The sequence below is a fragment of the Xenopus tropicalis genome, chromosome 8 (genome assembly GCF_000004195.4).
Source record: "Xenopus tropicalis strain Nigerian chromosome 8, UCB_Xtro_10.0, whole genome shotgun sequence".
In the NCBI taxonomy this organism is placed as follows: domain Eukaryota; kingdom Metazoa; phylum Chordata; class Amphibia; order Anura; family Pipidae; genus Xenopus; species Xenopus tropicalis.
In genome coordinates, this window is record NC_030684.2 from 51,685,357 (window position 1) to 51,691,356 (window position 6,000).

Here is a 6,000-nt window from a genome sequence, read left to right on the forward strand (position 1 = left end):
TCTCTGATGGCTGCTGTTACTGTGCCTGGTAAATGGCACTAATACCCCCCACCCAAATCAGATGCTGCCCCACTAAATGTGCTTTAATGGCTTATTCAGTCTCTCTTCTGTCAATGGGATCTGGAACAGGGAGCTCTGAAATGCCAAGTTATCACCATCTGCCAGGCAAAGAGATTAGAAAGAGCAAACATGCTTACTAGTGGAAAGCAGGGACTCACCGTGGTGCTGCTGCTGGTACAGGCTGAGGATGCTGCTGCTGCTGGAATGACTGCTATTCTCAGTCTGCCTTTGTTATCCCAGCTCCAAGCCAAGGGATTCCTGCCAGCCCAACTCATCTGCTCCCAGGTCCTAGTGCCTTGTATAGCGCAAAACTCCTCCTGCTTCCTCCAGTTAACCCCCATCTGACTCCCTGACTCATCATTCCTAGTGACAGCCTGAGTCACAGACCTGCCCTACAGCCCTAATGTGCTATTAATAATAACGTGCCAATATGTTACACAGCACTTTAAAAAGATTTACCCTTATTCACATATATTTACCCCACATATTGCCTTTGTGGCATTATGCTGCTTTTTGCATTGTGTCGGCATTTATTTTTTAATTTCAATATATATTTTAAAAATAAAAAAAACCCAAAGCCCTTCATAAAAATGTATTCTTAGTACAGCATATAGTTTTTTATGTAATCTTTATATCAGATAGATAGGGAATAGATAGAGGTGCTTGGCTAAGTGCTTCTCATTTGCAAGGACATGTTGCCAAATAGCCCATTCTTATAGACTGAGCACAGATTAATTCTAGAACAGGAGCCACAAAGGAAACTCATGTATTTAATGTTGCTTCTACCATAACCTCCATTAAAGAGGAACATCAGAACCAAAATTTGTTAAAAAGCTCCACACAACACAGAAATTCCTAATATACCTTTTGTTATAATTTGTTCCTTCAAAAAGTATGAATAAATACAATTTTTATAGGCTGAAATCCAACTGCAAAGCTGTTCTTTCTGCATCATTTGATCCTGGCAGAGGAGGAGGGTCTAACACATTGATGTTACAACACAGACTTACAGACATCATGCAGGAACTATGTTGCAAAATTCCTTAAAAATTGTGTTTACTTTTCAAAAAGCTCAATTTGTGTTTGGGTGAAATTTCCCTTTAATAAGGGGGGGTCCACAGGGCTTCTATTTGTGTATGTGATGCTGCTATGTGAGCAGCCCCATCTCATCTATTTTTTAACATTTGGTGCGCTCACTTGAGGCTTGATAGACCTATAAGCCTCAAAAACATCTGCTCCTTTCTCAAAATCATCTTTTCAGCCAAAAGCCAATTTAGCCCAAATCCTGAAAAGGAGAAGATTGTTAAAGGCAGTCCAAGTAACTTGTCAAGCCAAATAATGACTAATACTCTGCACATCAAATACAGGTAATTACGCTCTAAATCTCACGTACTGCTGGAAGGAATGTTTTATAAGAAAATATATTTAAAAAGTGGATATTGTACTCACAGTAGATTCAGAATAAAGAAATATAGGGGTGTATTTAGAAAAATGTGTAAAGTAAAAAAGGTTACGATACACCAAACATTGCCACAGCGTACCATGCGAAAGTCTGCTTATAAAGAAGGGCAATGATTTTATTTACTTTTTACAAGTTTTGTTATCACTACTTTTCATGATAATTTCTTTGCCACCTGAATTTGTCCTATTGTCTTCAATAGAATAGGCCAGGGCAGACCTGAAGTGGTGTATATAATGGCATCATCTTGATAGAATAAAAATCACACTATTATAGCACAATAAGTGCTTTGGTAATGACATGTGTGCTGTATAAATACATATTTATCTTACATTAATTTTAACACCTGTTTTTTGCATAAACCATTTTACATTTCTTTTTTTAAATACGCACCTTTGTGTTAATATAGTCATATCAAGGGCTATATGTTTGGAACTTAAATGAAAGTGTAAGAGCACTAAGAGAAGCAAAGCTATAATCCTTAGTGCTCATTCAATGAGTATTTCTGTCCTGTGTCTGCCTGTGCAGAGTGTAGTTACAGGGCAAGACAGCCCTGTATAGGTCCCAGTTCTGATCTGTGCCCACTAGTGCTCCCTAATTTGTATACAGTGCCAGGCCAAAGGTACCCAAGGCAAGCCCATGCCCTTCGGTGCCCCACATGGTAATGCGATGCCAAGAGGAGTGTAACTGAGCATGAGTGCCAGTGTAATGTAAGCAGCATTCAATTGCCCCATTCTTCAACCCCCTGTGACAAACAGTAGTGGCAAGTCAATTTGTGATAGTGAAGAGCGTTAACAGGGGCTGCAGCCAGCCCAAGAGACGCAATAATAGAAAGCTGAGGTAAGGGTAGGCAGAAAAGGCATGTGCTTGCACCACCCGCTCTGTTGTGCCGTAGGAACATGCCTCTTCTGCCTATACCTAATTCTGAACCTGCTTGCATATCTCAGTGATGCGCAAGTTAGAGGGGTGGTAAGGGGCAGAGGGGAGGATACCAACCTGAGGCAATTGTCCTACATGAAGGGCAGGGCACTGTTTTACACTTTGCACTCTACCCTGAACATAGTTAATGGCCACTACTGTGTTTACCTAAAAAAGGCTTTCTACCTTATCCCCCCAATCATAAGATATCATGGTAAAACATCCTAATTTTGAATGTCAGGGATCTTAAACTAGACGGTATGCCAGGGGTCTTAAACTACAAGGTATGGCAGGGGTCTTAAACTACACAGTATGGAATGGTATGGCGGATAGGAATTGTCATGGAGGTCACTTCAGCTACTGCAAAATCAACACATTTACTGCATTTTGTGTGGGTTAAAGTCACAAAAATATGTTTAACACCAAAACCCCATTTAATATGAATACCAGGGGTCTACTGAAAAGTTTTTTACACAGTATGCATAAGATTACACAACCATGTTACACAACTTAGTGTTTTTTTATAAAATTCCTAAAACTGTTCTCAAACCTTGCATTTTACAGCCTCATACATCTCACATAGCCTACCATACTAACATAAAACATACAAAACACGAATGCCAGGGCTCTTCTGAACAAGTATGCAAAGGAATACCATAGGAATAAATATGTGCCATGTAGAGACCTCAGAATAAAAACGGTTCATACCAAATTTAATGGCTGTTAGTCAGGTTGCTACAGAATAAGCACCCTCTATGTGTGTTTTATGTTGTAAGACTCCTAACAGTAAGAAGACCCCAGAAAACAAAATATTCTTGTAAAGTAAAAATTCTGCCAAATCCAAAATGGTAAATATGTCTTTCTACTTTACTGTAAAAAAAATAGTCCTCCCCGCCAATCCCACATTACCAACAGCTAGGTAGTATGGTCAAAACGCACATTTTTTTTACCTCTACAGGTCAAAATGCACATTAGTATGACTTTTTTCCTATTCTAATGTTTCGATATGTGAAAAACAAATAACAGTAATAGTCAAAAAGACATTCCTGTTTATTCACCTGCAGTGGAAAATGGTTGAATAATGATGTAATGGAACTCATTACTGTATCCTAACTAGCAGCTATCCATTCCTTAATGCTGCAAATCCGCGTGCTGGTAACACAAATCATTCAGTAGATCAGAAACACTTTTCTAATAGTAAATAAAGTCCAATAATTATAGATATACATAAACACATATGGGTATCGGTACAACTATTTGCTAGACAGATTTATTAATAGCACTGAACAAATCACAATAGCGCAGAAATTAATAAATGCCCCCTTATTATGCAAAGTACAGTGACAATAGGTTCAGAGTCCTGTTCTTTATGTTGTATAGCTGTTGGAGCTGCCACACTGCTTCTTCTGTAAAGTAAGGAGTCACCTTCACTGACTGTAGCTTCTGAATGAAGCAGCTCTCTCTTTGAATGAAGCATGTTATTGCTTTTGCATGGTATTTAATAAACACAGCAATCTGTTTTATGAAGCTACAGAATTTTGCAAATTTGTGTGCGTAATGCCATCTATGATAATATACTTTCCCTTTGTCTGTCACTTTCAGTACAAAACAAAGGTTGGAGCCAAAAAGGCACATATTTTTTATGAGAATGTGAAAATGATGACAACCGCCTCTATAAGCTCAATGTAATGCTACTTGGCTAGGGAATGTAGCGTACATGAAGCATTGTTGCCTGGTTTCCCCCACAGGGTGCACTGAATAACACAGTGTTTCTATGCTGTGAAATAGTGCTATATTAAATGTTCATTATTGCTTTTATTCTTTAATACATCTATAATTTATTTAGAAGTGGGTTTTGCTTGGTCTGCTGGAACTTTTGTTCTTCCATCATTTTTATTATCAGGATTGTAAGAAGAACCTAACACAGTGGGCTATTTGGTAACAATGTCCAGTGGTGTATAGCTGAACTATAGCTAACTATAACTATAAATCACGGTGGACCATTCTGCTGTAGGGCCAGGTCTTTCTATTGCATATACTAAACTGTGTCCCATGGTTTACTGTACAGGAGCAAATACAGTTAGGTATATAGTGTAATCTATGTAGCAAAGAGAAGAGTAACCCTTGCAGCCAACCTTCTCACTGCAGCGCATAACAAACACTGTACACAAAGCCTAAATGTGTGCCCTCCACTTGAGATGCTGTCAGTGGTTTATGTTTAACATTAAAGCATATATGACTTTATTCATGGTGCAGTTTAGAAATAATTTGAAAGAAAAATCCACTTAGCAGCTATATGGGCCAATTAGTGGTAATTTACAAAACGTGTTGTTGTTTTACCTTTGATGAAAGGAAAGGTTTCTGAAACCTTCACCAGAGGCAAGCTCTAATGCCATCAATAATTCGAATGGCAGTGCCATGCATGTAGAGGGTGGTCTAACAGTTATACAGACATGCCAAGTTTAGCAATGGCTACCTTTAGCAACAGTGGCGAACAGGACGGGCAGATTGACTGTTCCGGTACAGAATTATTAATAAATATAAATTATTAGTTGTTTGTTTTAGTTCTATTGGAAATTTGTAACTTAAGGGGCAGATTTCTCAACATGTGAGTTCAATACATAAAAACTCACCAACGTTCTATTCATTCCTATGGAATTTTTAGAAGCGTATTTATCAATAGGTGTTAGAGTTCTGATGAACTGCGTGTCCCCGAAATGTTACACAATTGAATAAACATGCAGGGGTTACTCCATTCACCATTTGATAAATACACTTCTAAAAATCCCATAGGAATGAATTGTACATGAGTTTTTATGTATTAAGCTTTAGAACATATATTTTATTCTAATTGTATTTATGTATTAAGAACATAAGTTCACAAAATTAGCTTAAATATGACTTATACTTCCCATAACTGATAAAGCAATATCTAAGTAGTATACCAGCTACTTGGAGGTTTCCTCCGTGCTACCAAAGCTACACGCCAGCAGCACTGCAAAACCTGTGAGAACTGAGATCTGCACTCCAAGGAATGGTCGCTCAATAATATCTTACCACAACACAGTTCAGGAGTAAGGCGAGGCCTAGGAATCCTCATGGGCTGCAGCAGATGATCAGTTAGAAGATGAACTCTCTGTGGTCTGCATGGCTCAGCTGTTGTGCAGAGGGTATTGGTCTGAGAATTACATAGTATAAATGATTGTAATTCAGTTGGCCTGACTTCCTCTTACCAGGTCTGACAGCTGAGAGCCCAGGGATGTACAAATAGCCTCAAACCTCATTTCCAGTAAAATACCTTGTAGGCTATTAAAAAAGCTTTGCCACTTATCAAAGTATAAATACTTTTCTTATGGTATTCCACATTTTGTTTTTTCTTGTTGTACATACAATTAATTTAAATTACCTTGAGGACTAGTAAATTTAAAAAAATTAAAATTTAAAAAAGAGGAAGGAAGGTAAAAATGGGACAGCAGTAATTCTGTACCTTACAATCTCTACCTTACAAGTGCAGTATTTGGTAACTGGATTCCATCAGTTTGGTTGGATTCTTATATAGTATA

At 38.0% G+C, this 6,000-nt stretch overlaps 1 protein-coding gene across 5 annotated transcripts in view; it reads right to left on the reverse strand.

The window, feature by feature from the left end:
• dcx (doublecortin) overlaps window positions 1–5,565 on the reverse strand; it is a 63,244-nt gene extending 57,679 nt beyond the window's left edge. For 2 of the 5 annotated variants that reach the window (XM_031890889.1, XM_004916845.4), the window contains exon 1: window positions 219–328. The gene's annotated coding sequence lies outside the window, so the exon portion shown is untranslated. Of the gene's footprint in view, window positions 1–218; window positions 330–5,494 lie in introns of those variants that run through there. The other 3 variants (XM_031890888.1, XM_004916848.4, XM_002938781.5) reach the window with 3 other exon arrangements.
• Between the last annotated feature and the right edge of the window lie 435 nt (window positions 5,566–6,000).